Source organism: Bos mutus, chromosome 2, assembly GCF_027580195.1.
Source record: "Bos mutus isolate GX-2022 chromosome 2, NWIPB_WYAK_1.1, whole genome shotgun sequence".
Classification (NCBI taxonomy): domain Eukaryota; kingdom Metazoa; phylum Chordata; class Mammalia; order Artiodactyla; family Bovidae; genus Bos; species Bos mutus.
Window position 1 is genome coordinate 10,574,056 of NC_091618.1, and position 20,007 is coordinate 10,594,062.

Consider the following 20,007-nt stretch of genomic DNA (forward strand, 5'->3'; position numbering starts at 1 on the left):
ATGTCCTTGTAAGAGACAGGGAAAGACATTGAGACACAGGGGAAACTTGTGCAGAAGAGGCAGAGACTGGAATGATGCATCTGGAAGCCCAGGAACACCAAGGGCTGCCTTCAGCCACCAGAAGTAAGGAGTGAGGCATGAAACAGAGCCTCCAGAAGAACCAACCCTGCCATCTTGATAGCAAACTTCTGGCCTCTGAAACTGTGAGAGTAAATTTCTGTTAAGCCACCAAGTTTGTGGTAATCTGTTACGGCTATCCCCCTACAGTTCATAAGGAAAACTTGTGTCATGCTGATGTTAACAGTAGCCTGGGGCTGGTCGTCCCTCCTTCTCATTAAGGTTCATAAGATCCCCAGTCATAGAATTGCCCCCGCTCTTGACAGCATCCAATCCATAGGAAAAGTCCTGCTTCTTGGAGCCCTTCTAAACCATCTAACCCAAGTCCAAATCCTAGAGTAAGGCCTTTCTAACACTCTCTGAGTGGCCCCATGGTCCCCATGCTCCTCATGGAGGGTGCTGTCCCTCACTACGAGTCAGAAACCCAAGGTGATAATTTTCCTGTCTTCCTGGTAGTCTTTGGCTGGAGATTGTTGACAAAGTCTTCACCCAAAGGTTACCATCTCCAGTGAGGACTGCAGTCGCCCCACCTGCCTTCTACCTCCCGCTTCCCTCGCTCCATTTTCTTCATGGCACCCATTGCCTTCACCCACACTGGATCAATTGCTTATTCACTTTGTATTGTTTATGGTCTGTCTCACCCATCCCCAACCCCATTTGAATGTGAGCTGTACTAGAGGCATGGATGGTGGTTGGGATTGTTTCTGGATGTATTCAAAATGGCTGGGACCGGGATTAGCTCATCTAAACAAGCAGTAAATATTTGCTGAATGAAAGAACCATTGCTAGGACAGGCACTCCTAACCAACTTGGTCATCAGGAAGGCTTCCCTAGAAATGGAGTGTGAAGGCTGGGATCTGATAGGGGAATAGAGGTGATCCTGCATGAACATGGGGAGGAGCTTTCCCAGTAGGTTCAAAAGGCCTGGGGAAGCAAGGGGTATTTCAGGATTGATGGAGAGCAAGCGCTTCGAAGTGGCTGAAGGGGGAGTTCTGGAAAGGGAGGGCAAGAGATGCGGTTGCAGAGTTGTCAGGGCCCAGAAGAGCTGGGTCATTGGGAGCTCAGACTTCACCCCAAGGGCCATGGGGATAGTTGCTCCACAGCAGGTGGAATCTTCCTGAACCAGGGATCAAAACCATGTCCCCTGAATTGGCAAGTGGATTCTTACTCGACCACCAGAGAAGTCCAGAAGGCAGCATTTAAAGGGCAGATGGCAGGACGGTGCTGAGGAAGAGGTGAGGCTGGAGGCAGTGGCAGAGACTGAAGACCAGCGGCAAGACTGAAGGCACCTGGGTCGAGGTGGCAGCTGCAGAGAGGGGGCGGAGTCCTGGGAGAAGGAAGACCCCTGGCCTGGGCACCCCGCCGTTCAGAGGTGCCATTCACTGTGGAGGGAGGGCGTGGAGGAACGGGTTTTGGGAAGGCGCTGAGTGTGAGGACCTTCAGGGGATCATCAGGGGAGACGTCAGGTGGGCTGTACATATACCTGGAGCTCAAGGTCGGACTGGAGATTCAGGCTCAGAAGACGGCCACAGTGGGAATGAAGCCTTGGCGGAGATTTCTGAAGACTTCTGCCTGAGGAGCCGCAGCCCCAGGGGCTCAGGGCAGGAAGGGTGTCAGGAAAGGTGGAAGGAGACCCACTACCCCTTTTCCACTCTCTCTGGCGTCTCTAGGTCTCACTTTGTTCCCTGGAGCCCCCTGGCCCCCATGCCTGGAATCACTTGCTAGGACAGAAGAATCCTCTCTCCTAATAATTCACCGCCCCTGGCTTGTTCAGAAGGAAGTGGAAGAGGCTCTGTGTTGCACACAGCGCACACGCTCTGGAACCAAAGCCCCACCTGGGGGCAGAGATGGCAGCCTGGACCGCCCTGGGACTCAAGCCCTCATTATTCTGGGAAAGTTCAGAAGTGGGGCCACATCAGGGGTCAACCAGAGGCAGTCTGGGCACAATGGCATCATCAGCAGCTCCCAGACAGCAGGGCTGGGAAGCAAGTCTGGCACAGGCTGGCACACTCCCTTCCCACCCCCAACGGCCCCAGCCCCCTGCCCCTGAGACTCTGACTAGAGCTGGAGGCAATCCTGTTCAGATGGGAAGGCTTAACCCAGGCTCCCTGGGCTCCGTCCCGCTTCCTTCTGCCTCCCCCTGCCGCCTGCCAACCAGCAGGGCAGGGCTTCCCTCCTGCCTCCTTGGAGCACCAGCATCTGCAGCCCCCTGAGTGTCCCTCCCTGCCTAACAAGCCATGTCCCACACCTCTTCTGTGATCTTCTTAAAATACAGTTCACAGCACATCACTCCTCATTCCGTTGTCCCTCAAGCAGGGACTTGTCCCCAAAGCTTTTGGATCAGAAGCCAAACTCTCCTGGGCCTCCCAGGCTGCCACTTGACACTTTTTTTTTTTTTTATTGTCAGTTCTCAGTGTGCATCCTCCTTCGTGCCCTCCCACTTCATTTCCCACTCACCCTTGGCTCACATCACTTCCTCTGAATGACCTTCCTTGGTCCCCAGGTTGCTGGAGGAAGGTCAGCTTGAATAAACCTCACTGGGTTTTTTCTACCAGGGTTTCTGGAAGGCAGAGTCTGGGTCTGTGGTGTTGACCACAGTTTCCCAGTAAACCCACAGTGGGCCAGCCAATAGGGATGGCATTGAACTGAAATGTATCATGAAGCGCTTCCACCTTCTCCCCTCCCGAGATCCTTGGGTCCTGCCCCACTAGATCGGGTCAGCAGGCGGTGTTACCCTCCATCCCAGCAACAAGCGGCAGCTGAATCCAGAAACTGCCACCCCTTCAGTGCCGCCCAGAGAGTCTCGGCCGTGAACCTTGTGACCTGGCAGAGTGTTGGGAGGAGACACCAGCAACTGAAGTTGCGTTTCATCAAAGTTCCCAGTCCCTTAGGGGAAGTAAGGGTAATGAGATAGATCGAGAGCTTCTGTGGGAGAGCTCCAGATGGCCCCTAGGAAAGGGAACTTGCTCGGGGTGTCCTGCCTGAAACAGCAAGCAGCGGAAGGGCTGCTGGATTCTGGGACCCTGGTTCCGTCCCTTCCTAGCAGCAGACCTTGGGCACACTCTTCACCTTTCCCCTGCAAAACAGAAAGCACCAGATAACCCCATCTCGGGTATGGTGAGCTGAGCGAAGCCATGCACCAAGAGCCTTTTGCACAGCGCCTGGTGCATGGGAAGCCAAGTTCTTCCCAGGCCTTCCCATCACCTTCTTGCGTGTGAAAATTCAAGTGTGTGCCACGTCCTGGCCGAGGATGGCTGAGCCAGACCCAGCAGAGGGGACAGAGGACATCAGGGCAGATGTGCTGACTAGGGGCTGTGGGAGAGGGCCCCGGGGCTGAAGCAGACCAGAAAGTCCTAATAGGAGGAAGCAGGGGGACCTGTGGCCTCCTTCAACACCTTGTCATTGCATCTGGGAAAACTGAGGCTGAGAGGTGGCAGGAATTGCTGTCAGAGTGTTGCCTGGAGCCAAGGTTGGTACTGCAGTTCTCCTGAACCTACCACGCTGAATGTAGGCTTTGAGGGCACATGCTTTAGACACAGACAATTATTTAGCTCAAGATCACAAGGAAGGACTTTCCTGGTGGTCCAGTGGCTAAGGATCCATCTGCTAATGCAGGAGACACGGGTTTGATCCCTGATCCGTGAAGATTCCACAGGCTGCAGAGCAACTAAGCCCATTTGTCCACGCCTGCTGAAGCCCATGTACCCCAGAGCCTGTGCTCGCCAAGAGAAGCCACCGCAATGAGAAGCCCACACACCACAATGAAGCCCGCATACCACAGCCGGCTCACTGGCACTAGAGAAAGCCCAGAGCAGCAACAAAGACCCAGCAGGGCCCAAAATAAACAAATAAAGCAAAGGTCACAAGAAAGGTTGTGACAAGCCAGGGACTCAGGGCTGCCAACTCCCTGGGACCCTTCTCTCTACCCCAAGGAGGTCAGGGAGTGAGGGTAGATCCCACCTTCTAGCATTTTCCCATCATCTGTTCAACAAACACCAGGTTCTGTGAAAATAGGAGAAAGAGAGACACAGCCAGCTCTCAGGGAGCATATAGCCAACTAAGGAAGAGATGCTGAGAAATCACAAGCAAATATTAGAGTATGACTGTAAAGGGGGCTGTGGAGAAGGGGTTCGTGGAACTGTGCAGGGGTGTAGCTAGGGAAGATGCTCCATCTGTGGGATCAGGAAGGTCTTTTGAGGATGTGATGCTTAAGTTGAAACTCAGAATAAAAAAGGTCATTGTGAGATAATAATTATATATCGATATTGATATCCACCCCTGGCTCCTGGCACAGAGTTCCTATAAGCTTGTAATTTCCTGACTGAGCACTAGAAGCATCTTTCATTTTATTGTAGTCACTTGTCGGGGGGTGGGGCTGGGATCCTGGCTGGGGGCTGGTCACCAGGAAGACCAACCATGACTATAAGCTTGGAATTTTCACACACACACACACACACACATACCCCATGCCAACTTCTCCAGGGGAGAGGGCTTGAGATGGAGGTTAGTAATTAATTATGTCCACATAAAGATCCCCAGAGTATGGGTTTTGGGGAGCTCTAGACGAGCCAACACATCCATGTTGTGGGAGGGAGGCACACCCCAGTGCCACAGGGCAGAGGTTCCCATGCTCGAGACCTTTCCAGACCTCACACTATGTGTCTCTTCATCCGGTTGTTCATCTGTATCCTTTGTCATAACCTTTAATAAACTGCTAAAGGTAAGTAAGTGCTTCCCTGAGTTCTGTGAGCCACTCTAACAAATTGATCGAACCCTAGGAGGGGGTCATTGGAACTGTTGATGTATAGACGGCTGGTCAGACTAGCCTCTGAAGTGTGTGGAGAGGGGCAGTCTTATGGGACTGAGCCCTTAACCTGTAGAATCTGATTATATCTCTGGGGTGATTGTGTCAGAATGCAGTTGAATTCTAGGGCATAATTCTAGTTGGTATCACAGAGAATTACTTGGCATGGAGGAAATTCCCTGGGAAGATAGGGGTTTTCCTGACACAGTTACCCAGGCATGAGGGTGGAGTGTATTCCAGGCAGAGGGAATGGCATATGCAAAGTCCTGTGGTGGGAGGAAGTACTCCAAGGTTGTCTTTTCAAGATAGTGGATTGAAGGCATTTTCTTCCTCTTTTCTTCTTGAAAATCACCCTGCCCCGTCTCACACACACACACACACACACACGCACGCACGCACACGCACGCGCACGCACACACACATGCACGCACACTGAGGAGAGCAAGAAATAAGAACTCCATTTTCTAAGAAGATATTTCTGACCTCAAACTAAAATACTGTAGAAAACAACCAAATACTCTAGATTCCAGTACGGTTAAATAATGGTTATTAGACAATTTTTTTTTCTTCTCTCCCTCTAGAACTTGGCCTCCTCAACCCTTCTCTTTCTCACTGCATTAACTAACAAAATTCCAGTGCCTGGCCCTAAGAATGAAAATCTCAACTTCTGTAAAAATAAGCCTCAGAAAGATGGGGAAGACCTGTCTTTTCTCCCCTGAAGCTGTAGAAACAGAAATACTTACTATACTCCATCATAAAAATGAATTTAAGGATCAGACATGATAGAGGTGAAAGCAAGAAATTTCATGAGCATGTCCAACTTGTTTTCCTGTCCAATGTCTTAGAAAGATTGAAGGCAGGAGGAGAAGGGGAGGACAGAGGATGAGATGGTTGGATGGCATCACCGACTCGATGGACATAAGTTTGAGCAAGCTCCTGAAGTTGGTGATGGACAGGGAAGCCTGGCGTGCTGTGGTCCATGGGGTCGCAAAGATTCGGACACGACTGAGTGACTGAACTGAACTGTAGAGACTGTGGGGCTATGCATGAGAAATTAGTTAGCTCTGTTAATGCACATCAATCCTGTGAAGGGTTCTTCTCACAGTTTTGAGAGACAGCCAGGCTTCAGATTGTTCAACATTGTATTCAAGTAACTTTTAAATTTCAGACTTAAGACTGGGATGGCAACTGGCTACTTTAACGGATCATTTGAGCCGGGATGATCACTGAAAGCCTAAGATCATGGCATCTGGTTCCATCACTTCATGGGAAATAGATGGGGAAACAGTGGAAACAGTGGCTGACTTTATTTCCTGGGCTCTTCATCACTGCAGATGGTGATTGCAGCCATGAAATTAAAAGATGCTTACTCCTTGGAAGGAAAGTTATGACCAACCTAGATAGCATATTAAAAAGCAGAGACATTACTTTGCCAACAAAGGTCTGTCTAGTCAAGGCTATGGTTTTCCCAGAGGTCACATATGGATATGAGAGTTGGACTGTGAAGAAAGCTGAGTGGCGAAGAATTGATGCTTTTGAACTGTGGTGTTGGAGAAGATGTGTGAGAGTCCCATGGACTGCAAGGAGATCCAACCAGTCCATTCTGAAGGAGATCAGTCCTGGGTGTTCATTGGAAGGACTGATAGTGAAGCTGAAACTCCAGTACTTTGGCCACCTCATGCGAAGAGTTGACTCATTGGAAAAGACCCTGATGCTGGGAGGGATTAGGGGCAGGAGGAGAAGGGGACAACAGAGGATAAGATGACTGGATGGCATCACCGACTTGATGGACATGAGTTTGAGTAAACTCTGGGAGTTGGTGATGGACAGGGAGGACTGGTGTGCTGCAATTCATGGGGTTGCAAAGAGTTGGACACGACTGAGCAACTGAACTGAACTGAACTGGACTGAATCACTGAAAGGGAATAGGGTGCTATGGTCTTTCCCCATCAGGTCCTCTGCCTGCCTTTTGTCTGTGGACAACTTGTTCAAAGAATAAGTTTAGGCTCCCGGCGGTGCCGCAGGGACGGCAAGAGCCAGAGCTGGAGCCAGAGCTCGCTGTGGGGCGGCGGGAGCCGAGGCCTGGGCTCCAGGATCCACAGCCTGCACCTCTGTGCCCCCCTCAGCCTGCAGCGCAGCCCTCCGCCCACAGGACGGACGGCATGTCTGGGGACTTGGGCTCCGGGGACAACACCCTGCCCACTGGGGCTCTTTTCGTGGCGCTGGGTGCAGAAGTGATGGTGCTCAGTCACCACTGGGCGTGACTGCTGCTCATCCAGGTGGGTCATGAGACGAGGCCCCCCCACCACTGGGACCAATGTGCTGGGGAGGAAGGTCCTCTACCTCACACGCCAAGCACATCGTGTGAGTGGACGGAAAGACAGGGCTGCTCCTAGCCTGAGCCCCCAGGCTGACGTCCAATGCCCTCTCCACAGTGACCCAGGGCAGCAGGAAGAAGGTACCAGATGAGATCCAGCAGGTTTCCAACAAGAATGACATGAAGACGTCTCTGAAGAAGGTGCTGAAGGAGACCTCCTACGCGATGATGATGCCATGGGTGGTCGCACATGCTGGCCCTCCCCCTGCAAGTCGTCTCGGCGCGCTGCATAGTCCAGTTTGTGGGATGGGAGGCCAAGTCCAGTGGTGTGCTGACCTCCACTGGGAAGATTTTTAAAGAAGAGGGCCTGCTGGGATTCTTTATATGCTTAAACCCCCACCTCCTGGGAGATTTTCTTGTGGGGCTGTAACCTGCTGGCCCACTTCATCAGTGCCTACCTAGTGGATGACAGCGTGAGTGATGCCCTGGGGGGGTGGCTGGGGAACGACCAGAATCTAGGTTCCCAGTTCAGCCAGGCACTGGCCATCTGGGCTGACACCAAATTTCTGATGGGGATTGCAGTGAGCCTGCTGACCTCCTCCTTCCTGCTGGTTGGTGATTTCTTGGCCAGGAAGGACTGCGGGCTGCAGGCTGGGCTCCCTCCTTAGTCCCCAGTATTCAAATCTTGGATCCACCTCTGGAAGTACCTGAGTGTGCAGGGCCAGCTCTTCCAAGGCTCCAGCCTGCTTTTCCACCGGGTGTCATCAGGAGCGTGGTTTGCCCTGGGGTAAGCTGAATCACCTAAAAAAGCAAAACCACGCTGTCTCAGCTTGGCCACCGCAGGTGAGGTCTGATCATCTTGGGGCACCTGTCAGACGACCACCCCAGAATCACCTACAGGTGCTCTAGCATGGCTGGGCGTGTTTCCATATTTCCCATGCGTCTGTCCAGAAGCAGGGACTGGGTGGGGGTGAGGCTGTGTCCAGTGGACTGGGCACTCTTAGACCCAGGGAAGGTGGGGTGGAGCTGGGGAATGGGGGCAGATTTCCCCTATTACTCTTACTCTGCAGATTTCCCGAGTCTGCCTCGTGCAGTGGCCAGAGACAGGCTTGTGGAGGCCCACGTTGCATGGGCAGAGGCTCATGAGTTCAGGTCCCACCCCCAACTCACACCTTTCAAGTCACCCCTGCTCTCATCGCGCAGCTCAGCTGGGAGCTTCGCCCTCTTGCTTTGTATATAGGATGTGAGCCCCTTTCACCAGGGCCATCACGTCCAGGCCTTGGCTAGGAGCCTATCTTTGTTTTTCTCAACACTACTTGTCTGAGAAGACAGCACATTCTAAATGGGAAATCGTATGACTGCTCAGAATGTATCCCCCCTCACCCCCAGCCAATCCTGGTCAAGGTCAAGGTTGGGTGATGCCCCACGGTGATGCCTCACGTGCAGGATATGGTTATCTGTGCAATCGTGAACTCTCAGATGTTAGGCAGACCAATGTCTCTAGTCGTATCCAGTTTAAAGTACCTAATAAGATCTGACCCTTTCTCCCATAAATAAATGCATTGGTGGTGATTTGGGAAAAAAAAAAGAAAAAATTCAATCAGAGAAATGAGAACATGTGAAAAACAAAGGAGACCAAACAGTAATAATGTAGTCATTAAGCATAGTCAAGAATCTTTAGTTCCTGCTCAGTGGCTATACATAATATTCAGTTCCTGCTCAGTGGCTATATGTAATATTCTGAGTCATATCCTGTGAGCTGTCTTATAGATGCTGAAACCCCAGGTGGAGAAGTTAACTACATGATGACCAGAATGCACCACTTGACCACATGAGCGGCCACAATTCCGAGAATGGCCTCAAAGAAAGGGAAACAAACCAACCCTGGACCTGAAGATTAACTGTCCCTAAAACAATCAAGATGACACTGGTCAGACCACTGATGACCGATATGAAGGTGACTGTCAGAGCTGACTGTGCTGTTTCTGCAGGTAGCCCCTTCCTTCTATCTATAAAGTACTCTTTCCTGGAAAATCCCATGGATGGAGGAGCCTGGTAGGCCACAGTCCATGGGGTTGCAAAGAGTCCGACACGACTGAATGACTTCACTTATACTTCTGTCTATAAACCTCCTGCCACTGGCTGCCAGTGGTGAGGAGTCGGCCTTTGAATAGACTTCCGCCCCTCACCCCGGGCCCCAGTTGCCAGCATCTGAAATACAGCAAACTTTCCTTTCCGCCAACTTGGCTTGTTTATTGGCTTTTGAGCAGTGAGCAGCCAGATCCCGCACTCTTTCGGTAACGTGATAATTGTCATGTTATAACAGTATGACTGTTAGCATAACTGACACTATCTTGGGCCCATTCAGCTTCTCCTGTCCTTCCTTCCACTGACCCTAGCCAGGAATGTACTGTGTGGCACATCACTTCTCTGTCATCAAGGGATTTGTAGTAATAGATGCTGTTTAATAATTGTTAGGTTCATGTGGTTCTATGCTCTGTTAGTCTCCAAACAGTGATGAAGACCTTTGCTGACTATTCCTGGTACCCATGAGACTAGCTACCCACTTATAAACCTTGACTTGGGTTTATACATGGGTAACTTTTAGAAAAAGTTCCTGTTTCCAAGCGTGTACCCCACCCCCTAGGTTAACCATAACGCTGTCCCCAGTGGGTCCTCAGTAGTGAATACTGCAGCTGCAAATGTTTCTATTTCATTGTCTGTCCCCACCCTGTGAGGAAGAGACCCTAGAATAAACCGATCCACCAATTATATGAAGCAGCCTGCCTTGTTTTTTTGATCTCAGGATGCCTGATTCTCAGGGACTTCCCTGGAGGTCCAGTGGTTAGGACTCGACACTTTCAATGCCATAGCCCTGGGTTTGACTCCTAGTCGGGGAGCTAAGATTCTGCAAGCCTTGAGGCAGGGCCAAAAAAAAAAGATACTTCTCAGTTTGGTTTTTGTTACCTCCTGTAGCCAACAATTGGCAAACCAGCTAGGAGACTGAAAACGACACAGAAATGGGCAAAGGGGTAGTGTAGGGGGCTGGGGTGAGGGAGCCTGTTGTTGGTGGGGGAATCCCAGGCTGGCAAGCTACTCCCACACAGGGTGACCTGGTGAGGTTTGTGGAATGCTTCCAGGCCAGTGAGTGAGCACAGGGTGCCAGGAAAATGCCAGAGGGCTTACTAGGAGTATTAACCCAAGCGGTGGGAAAGCAAAAGTGGAAAAAAGAAAGTGAGCTAGCTATCAGCTTTGCATGGCCTTTACTGTGGGCCCTGAGGATTAGCACAGAAGAGGCACTGCAGCTCAGCAGGGTACGAGAGACGACAAAAGAGGTGCAGGCTTTAGAGAGGGACATCCAGACACCTCGCTGCTTCCCCACCTCAGACGTTTTGCCAAAGAAAATACAACAGGAGAAGCACACAGAAGTGAAAGAGAGAACTGGAACCCCAAGAGGTGGGATTCTTGGGATAAACACTCATCAGAAGATGAGGACATAATTATATAGGAAGGAGACCCGAAAATGACCTCTGATTCAAACTAAAACCCAAGCGGGAGTTCCCTGATGGTCTACTGCTTAGGATTCAGCATTTTCACTGAGTTCAATCCCTCGTTGGGGAAATGAGACCCCACAAGCTGTGACGTGTGGCTGAAAAATAAAGACCACTTCATGGAGAATAGAAGGGAGAAAAATGGAAACAGTGGCAGATTTTATTTTACTGAACTCCAAAATCATTGCAGATGGTGACTGCAGCCATGAAATTAAAAGATGCTTGTTTCTTGGAAGGAAAGCTATGGCAAACCTAGAGAGCGAATTTAAAAGCAGAGACATCATTTTGCCTACAAAGGTCCATCTAGTCAAAGCTATGGTTTTTCCAGTAGTCATGTATGGATGTGAGAGCTGGGCCATCAAGAAGACTGAGCACTGAAGAACTGATGCTTTCGAACTGTGGTGCTGGAGAAGACTCTTGAGGGTCCTTTGGACAGCAAGGAGATCAAACCAGTCAATCCTAAAGGAAATCAGCCCTGAATATTCATTGGAAGGGCTGATCCTGAAGCTGAAGCTCCAATACTTTGGCCACCTGATGCGAAGAACTGACTCATTGGAAAAGACCCTGATTCTGGGAAAGATTGAGGGCAGGAGGAGAAAGGGGCGACTGAGGATGAAATGTTTGGATGGCATCACTGACTCAATGGACATGAGTTTGAGCAAACTCCAGAAGATAGTGAAGGACAGGCAAGCCCGGCATGCTGCAGTCCCTTGGGTCACAGAGAGTCGGACATGACTGAGCGACTGAACAACAGCGGTGCAGGCTGCCCTCTGGCAACGTTCGTGTGCAGCTGGGCTGGGAGAAAGCCAGGGTTGCCTCGCCAACTGGATTGAAGGGGTACCTGCAGGTATACACCTGGCTTGGCCAAATGAGGGGGATGTGTAACCTTCACCTTTACGATGGGTCTCTATGGAAGACACACAGGAAATAGTGAGGGGGTCGAAAGTGAAATGTGCCATCTATGCTCCTAATTTCCAAGTTATCTACAGCAAGCACGAAAGATCGTATCCTGCAGTCCGCTCCAGGAACTTGGTACTGGACCGTGGCTTCAGGTTTGGCCCCATGGTTAATCAACACATTCAGATGATGGCAGCTGTGACAGCTGATCTGAGTGAATCTGAAAAGGTCTGACATAAGGGAAGTAGGTGGGTAGATAAAGCCAAAGAGAAAAAACCAAAACGTGAGGCAACTAAGAAAGAGGCCCAACTAGAATTTCTCGCAAACAATTATGACAATATCTAGTATGGTAAGTGAGCAGGATGCTATGGGGCCTTCCCAGGACAGAACCCCAGCATGCACTTCCCCCGCCTCTTGTCTGTAGAAAAACTTTAGCCTCCTACGCTTTCCCAAGTTCCAAAGGATATGTTTACTCAGGAAAGTTGAGAAAATGCAGGAACAAAGGAAAAGAGTCAAGCAAGACAAAATAATAATCGTTTATCCATAAAACAAAGTCAACGGCCTTTAGCTCCTCCTTTAGGGCTAGAGATAATATCCTGAGCCCCGTCTTTTGAGCTGTTTTGCAGATACTGAAAGCCCACAGGGTGGAAGAAGTTCTGTATGTTGCCCATAAGCACGTAGACCCCAGATCAGTTGGAACCAGAAAGCTGATGTTAACTCTTGATTACCTTACCACCAACCAGTCAGAAGAATGTCCATGCGCTGATCACATACCTCAAAACCCTCTCCCTCACCCGGTCTTTAAAAACCTTTCCTTAATAGCCGTTGGGGAGTTTGGGTCTCTTGAGCATCAGCTGCCCTGGATTTCTTGCTTGGCACCCTGCAGTAAACACTGCACTTGCCTTTACCACATCCTGGTGTCAGAAGACTGGCTTTACTGCCCTTGGGCAAGTGGACCCAAGTTTGGTTCAATAACTGTATTAGCTGGGACCCTCTAAGGATAATATGGATAAACACCCTAATTCAGTCCTTTTCGCCCTATGAGAAGCATTACCCAAACAAAACTAGCTTACCCCCCTAATAGCATGAGTAAAAGGGGAAGAAGCACACCCCTGTGTCCCATTGCTGTGGGAACATGAAGAACAGGGGTGGGTACCCCAACTTCTAGACATCGGTGTGGGGTCAAGCTTGGTCCTTGGTGCCGGCTATAGGAGGCAAGTGGAGGCCCCCTGTTGAACTATTTCTTTATCCTCCATCAATAAACAGACTATTCTGGCTTTAGCTGATACTGGTGTTGAATGTACCCTGATTCATGGGAATCCATCCAAGTTCCAAAGGGAAATTCGAACCACTGATGGACATGAAGGCCAAACAGTGAAACAAACGCACTCGTATTTACAGAGCAGAAGGCTGCCTCCCTGTCCCTTTCTGGTTTCTACTTCGTCCATACCCAATAAGGTGCATGTGGGTGACCTACAGAGCCTGGGCCTTGCAACCACCATGGGTGAGTTCCGTTTACAGATGCCAGCGATCAAGCTAAAGGGGACCCTATAATACTGCCTGTCCTTTGGAGAGTGATGAATAAAACAATATCGCCTACCTGGGGGACAGGGAGAACAGGCCACCATCAAGGAATTAGAGAAGCTGGGGGTTATAAGGGGCTTCCCAGGTGGTGCTAGTGGTAGAGAATTCGTCTGCCAATGCAGGCGATGTAAGAGATGCGAGTTTGATACTTGGGTTGGGAAGATCCCCTGGAGTAGGAAATGGCAACCTGTTCCAGCATTCTTGCCTGGGAAATCCCATGGACAGAGGAGCCTGGAGGGCTACAGTCCATGGAGCCACAAAAGAGTCGGACATGACTGAAGTGACTTAGCACGCCTGCTGCAGGAAGGGGGACCCCTACCAGGGCCCGAAACTGGGCTCTTGTCTAACACTCGGAAATGACTTGTCTGAGGAGACACGTGCTGACAAGGTAAGAGATTTTATTGGGAAAGGGCACCCAAGTGGAGAGCAGCAGAGTAAGGGAACCCAGGAGAAGAGCTCTGCCTCATGGCTCATGGCTCGCAGTCTCGGGTTTTATGTGATGGGATTAGTTTCGGGTTGTCTTTAGCCAGTCATCCTGACTCAGAGTCCTTCCTGGTGGTGCACGCCTTGTTCAGCCAAGATGGATGCCAGAGAGAAGGATTCTGGGAGGTGGTGGTGTCTCCTCTTGACCTTTCCCGAACACTTGCGGTTGGCGGTGGCTTATTAGGTCCGTGTTCCTTACCAGGGCCTCCTGTCATAAAACAGCTCATGCAAATGGTTGCTATGGTGCCTGGCCAGGGTGGGCAGTTTCAGTCAGTGTGCTTCCCCTAACACGCCTGCACACAGGCTTTATAAGACTGGCACAAAGCCCGTTCAGTAGCCCCACGTGGCTGGATGAAAAACCAAACAGCACCTGGTCCATGACGGAGACTACAGAGACTTTAACAGCTAACACCCCACCTCTGTGTGAGAGTTCCAAACACAGCCAGAGTCTTGGATACGATCTTGTCTCTCAAGACATAATGTTGTGTCTTGGATTCTTCTAATGCCTTTCTCAGCTTACCCTTAGACGGGGAGTCCTGGAACCAATGTGCCTTCCCATGGGAAGGGAGACAATGGGCTTTTACTGTCCTGACTCCTGGTTATCAGCACAGTCCTGCTATATGGGATGGTGGCCCAGGACTTTCTCCCTCTTTTGTTCTCTGTTATTACACTGGTGATATCATGATAACCTGTGATGACGTGCTGTCTTTCCCAAGCCACTGCATCTTTTCAGGAACATTTAAAATCTTGAAGATGAGAAGTAAACGCTGACAAGTAAACGCAAAGACCGGGACAGTGGGTCAAGTTCTTGGGTGTTCTCTGGTCTGGTGAGACCAAAGGGATGCCTGAGACTGTCTTTGATAAAAACACAGGCGTATCCACATCCTTTAATGTAAGAGTTACCAGCCTTTATAGGGCTGAGGGGGCCTTTTTTTCTCCATCCCCACTTGCCCAGATATTAAGACCCTATATGCTTTAGTAAAAAAGTGACAATCTGGGACTGGAATATCCCACAACAAGAGCCTTTTTAAAAGACCAAATGGGTTGTCAAACACGTCCAAGGACAGAGCATGTTAATGCTGAACACAAGGAGTGAATTGGACATAAGTGTACATCTGGAAGGCTTTGAATGGGAACTGTTTGACAGCAACAAAATGGGAAAAGAGCCCTTCTGGGATTCTGGTCTCAGTTACAGAAAGGGGCAGAGAACTGGTCTCAGTTCAGCTCAGTTCACTCGCTCAGTCGTATCTGACTCTTTGTGACCCCATGAACTGCAGCACGCCAGAAGTGCTATCGCCAACTCCCAGAGCTTGCTCAAACTCATGTCCATTGCGTCAGAGATGCCTCGGTGATGCCCAGAGAACTGGTCTAGTCCTATAGAAAAACAATCCATAGCAGTGTTAACTAAAAGATACGGTCCCAACCTGAAAGTGGAGAGTCATTTTATCTGGTGGGAATGTTTAGGACTCTGAACCCGGGAGACAGCATCTTGGTAGCTCTCAGTAGCTCAGTAGCTCTGAGACAGCATCTCAGTAGCTCTGCTCCAAGGAGGTGGGGGCTGGGGGGTGGGGAGGCAGGCTATATACAAATTTGCAACAAAGGGAGCAGGCAGTCTGAACAACAAAGATCAGGTATCAAGTTAAAGAATTTGGTATTCTATGTATGGGAAGATGCAAGTCTCTGGGCTCACTGAATTCATTCCTCATTCCTTCATATGCACCTCAGCTATCTGGGGCCAATCCTGTTTCCTTGTTCATCTAAAGGAATGGCAGATGGCTGCTTCTTGCATTCCCCCAGCTCCCCAGCCGTCACCGTAGGGAGTGGCAGCATCTGCTGGTTGGCAGAAATTGCTGATGGCTGTGTCATTTCTTACGGATATGGCGACCCCATGGATTGTAGCCTGCCAGACTCCTCTGTCCGTGGAATTCTCCAGGCCAGAATACTGGAGTGGGTAGCCGTTCCCTTCTCCAGGGGATCTTCCCAACTCAGGGATCGAACCCAGGTGTCCTGCATTGCGGGTGGATTCCTTACCAACTGAGCCACCAGGGAAGCCCCGATATGGCAGGAGGTATTTTCAATTCATAGCAGTTTCCCTAGCTTTACAACAAACCGAGGATCTGACCACCAGCTTACCCTTCAGCTTACTGACTCCTCTGCCTGTGGGCTGATGGATTAAGGACCTGCTTTCAAAACCTAAGTGTGCCCGTGCACAGCTGAGTACTTTACACAACTGCATTCATACCTTCAACAGAGAAGCACCTTTTACACCGATCCTCTCTCTCAGGTGTTTCGGTTTCATTAGGCCCAGTGGCCACCAGAGCCGCTCTGCCGCTCCTCTGCGGCGCCCTCTGTAAAGCACAGGTATGAGAAGGTGTGGAACGCCCCCTGCTCGTGCATGGCACGTGGAAGGCAGCTGTAGGGGCAACCCACCTCCGTACTGGACAACTCGTTTGGATTCTGACGTCATCTGGTTCGGGAAGGGAGTAGACAAAGCAGTCGGTGGGCAGAACTCAAGGTGGTGACTACTCACCAGTCCAGTGCCCCTCAACCTTGCCACGGGCAATTAGGCCGTGTGGAAAGGCTTGACAATGTGGATGTCTCAGTGGCATCGAGATAACTGGAAAACATTCAATAAACCTCTGCAGGGATTGAATTATGGGCTGGTATTTGGACTGCCTGCAGGCAACCAGGTGTCAATGTGCCCGTGTGGCTCATTTCAGCCCATTCACCCTTCACTCTACCTGCAGCCATGTAGCTGGTGCATTAACCAGATCAAGAGCCCTATTACTGGAGGAATTATAGACCCCCTCTGATGTGGCAGAATGGCTCCACTCAAAGGAAAAAGGCTCTGTTTATCCTCAAATATATGGATTCCCAAGCTGTAGATCATTTGAGGTGCTGACCCTTGAGACATCCCAGCAGGTAACATCAGATGCTCTGACCATCTGGTTCCCAGATGGCGAGTGGATTACATAGGGTTTTAGTGGGTGTTGGAAGGGTATCCACGTGCTTTAAACCTGTACCCATACTGCCACTGGATCAGTGGAGACCTTTGCCAGTAAGAGCCAATCGGGCCATTACAATCAAAGGACTGTCAAAATTGGAAGTTAAGATAAGGAACGCTGCCCATATTGATGGTGATCAAGGAACTCATTTCAGTGGACATGAAATACAAGAGTGGGCAGAAGCCTGACGAAGTTTTTGGACTTTACATTTTCTTTACAATCCCACTACAACTAGACTGGTTAATTGGATTTTTTTTTAAGTATTTATTTATTTGGCTGCACTGAGTCTTAGCCGTGATATATGGGATCTAGCTGCCGCATGTGGGATCTAGTTCCCTGACCAGGGATGGAACCCAGCCCCCTGCATCGCGAGTGCAGTCTGAGCCACTGGGACAGCAGGGAAGTCCCTATCTTGCTCGTGCTCAGTCCTGCCCAACTCTTTGTGATCCCCCTGGACTGTAGCCCGCCAGGCTCCTCTGTCCATGGGATTTCCCAGGCAAGAATACTGAAGTGGGTTGCCCCTAACTAGATGCTAAAAGCCACCTTAACAGGCGTATCTTGACAGCACATTGCAAGGTTGATCCCCTTGGATCTGACAATCTGCATGTGAACGGCTTGGACAATCAGGGCGCTGAGAAAGCAGGTACAAAAGGGATGTCTTTGCCTGTCCACTGGGAGGAAGGTCTTGTTTTTGTTTGTTTGCTTTGCAGCTGCTCCTGGACTTCCCGCCTGGTGTTACTTAGTTCACTGGTATTTAAACTGGTCTCACCTCCTGGGTGACTTTTATCCTAAGCCCTTGGGTGATGGGACTTGTCTTGGTATTGCCTTCATTCTGAGATTTTATACGGGAATGGGCCCCACACAGACCCAGATCATCTCTTCTGAAAAATAGCCCAGGAGTTGAAGTGGGGTTAGCCATGCGGGTTCCCACTGAGGCCCCTGTGTAATTTCAGTTTACCTACTGAAGACATTAAAGGACAAAACATGTGGCATCATGGCACCATGGCGAAAAATGCCGAAACCAGGGGTGGTCTTAGCCGGCAGAGATCAAATGGCTACAGTGAGTGAGGATCTGCCTTATCTTCTTCCCTTATGGAATCTGTTTCACCACCGGGTGTTTGCCTCATGATCTTCCTGACTCCAGCTACGGGAAATGTCTCCCTTCCCTGGCCCCCCAAACATGGAAGTCCACAGTAGTTTTGCCTGCTGGGTCTGCAACCTGTTGCTCTCCAGAGCCCAGAGGAAGTTGTGGACAGTGCATCTGTTCATCCAAACCTAATGGGGATAATGACTTGGGTTGGTGACCCCAAATCCCCTTGGTGATCTGATTCCTATTGATGAAAGTTCTATGTTTGATCATCAGATCAGATCAGATCAGATCAGTCACTCAGTCGTGTCTGATTCTTTGAGACCCCATGAATCGAAGCATGCCAGGCCTCCCTGTCCATCACCAACTCCCGGAGTTCACCCAGACTCACGTCCATTGAGTCAGTGATGCCATCCAGCCATCTCATCCTCTGTCGTCCCCTTCTCCTCTTGCCCCCAATCCCTCCCAGCATCAGAGTCTTTTCCAATGAGTCAACTCTTCACATGAGGTGGCCAAAGTACTGGAGTTTCAGCTTTAACATCATTCCCTCCAAACAAATCCCAGGGCTGATCTCCTTCAGAATGGACTGGTTGGCTCTCCTTGCAGTCCAAGGGACTCTCAAGAGTCTTCTCCAACACCACAGTTCAAAAGCATCAATTCTTCGGTGCTCAGCCTTCTTCACAGTCCAACTCTCACATCCATACATGACCACAGGAAAAACCATAGCCTTGACTAGATGGACCTTTGTTGGCAAAGTAATGTCTCTGCTTTTGGATATGCTACCTAGGTTGGTCATAACTTTCCTTCCAAGGAGTAAGCGTCTTTTAATTTCATGGCTGCAGTCACCATCTGCAGTGATTTTGGAGCCCAGAAAAATAAAGTCTGACACTGTTTCCACTGTTTCCCCATCTATTTCCCATGAAGTGATGGGACCGGATGCCATGATCTTCGTTTTCTGAATGTTGAGCTTTAAGCCAACTTTTTCACTCTCCACTTTCACTTTCATCAAGAGCCTTTTTAGTTCCTCTTCACTTTCTGCCATAAGAGTGGTGTCATCTGCATATTTGAGGTTATTGATATTTCTCCTGGCAATCTTGATTCCAGCTTGTGTTTCTTCCAGTCCAGCATTTCTCATGATGTACTCTGCATATAAGTTAAATAAGCAGGGTGACAATATACAGCCTTGACGTACTCCTTTTCCTATTTGGAACCAGTCTGTTGTTCCATGTCCAGTTCTAACTGTTGCTTCCTGACCTGCATACAAATTTCTCAAGAGGCAGATCAGGTAGTCTGGTATTCCCATCTCTTTCAGAATTCTCCACAGTTTATTGTGATTCACACAGTCAAAGGCTTTGGCATAGTCAGTAAAGCAGAAATAGATGTTTTTCTGGAACTCTTTTGCTTTTTCCATGATCCAGCAGATGTTGGCAATTTGATCTCTGGTTCCTCTTCCTTTTCTAAAACCAGCTTGAACATCAGGAAGTTCACGGTTCACATATTGCTGAAGCCTGGCTTGGAGAATTTTGAGCATTACTTTACTAGCGTGTGAGATGAGTGCAGTTGTGCGGTAGTTTAAGCATTCTTTGGCATTGCCTTTCTTTGGGATTAGAATGCAAACTGACCTTTTCCAGTCCTGTGGCCACTGCTGAGTTTTCCAAATTTGCTAGCATATTGAGTGCAGCACTTTCACAGCATCATCTTTCAGGATTTGGAATAGCTCAACTGGAATTCTATCACCTCCACTAGCTTTGTTCATAGTGATGCTTTAAGGCCCACTTGACTTCACATTCCAGGATGTCTGGCTCTAAGTCAGTGATCACACCATCGTGATTATCTGGGTTGTGAAGATCTTTTTTGTACAGTTCTTCTGTGTATTCTTGCCATCTCTTCTTAATATCTTCTGCTTCTGTTAGGTCCATACCATTTCTGTCCTTTATCGAGCCCATCTTTGCATGAAATGTTCCTTTGGTATCTCTGATTTTCTTGAAGAGATCTCTAGTCTTTCCCATTCTGTTGTTTTCCTCTATTTCTTTGCATTGATCGCTGAAGAAGGCTTTCTTATCTCTTCTTGCTATTCTTTGGAACTCTGCATTCAGATGTTTATATTTTTCCTTTTCTCCTTTGATTTTCACTTCTCTTCTTTTCACAGCTATTTGTAAGGC

The 20,007-nt window shown here is 49.5% G+C and overlaps 1 pseudogene; it reads left to right on the forward strand.

The window, feature by feature from the left end:
* Positions 1 to 488: 488 nt before the first annotated feature.
* Positions 489 to 8,029, forward strand: LOC102266091 (mitochondrial carrier homolog 1-like; annotated as a pseudogene).
* Positions 8,030 to 20,007: the final 11,978 nt, after the last annotated feature.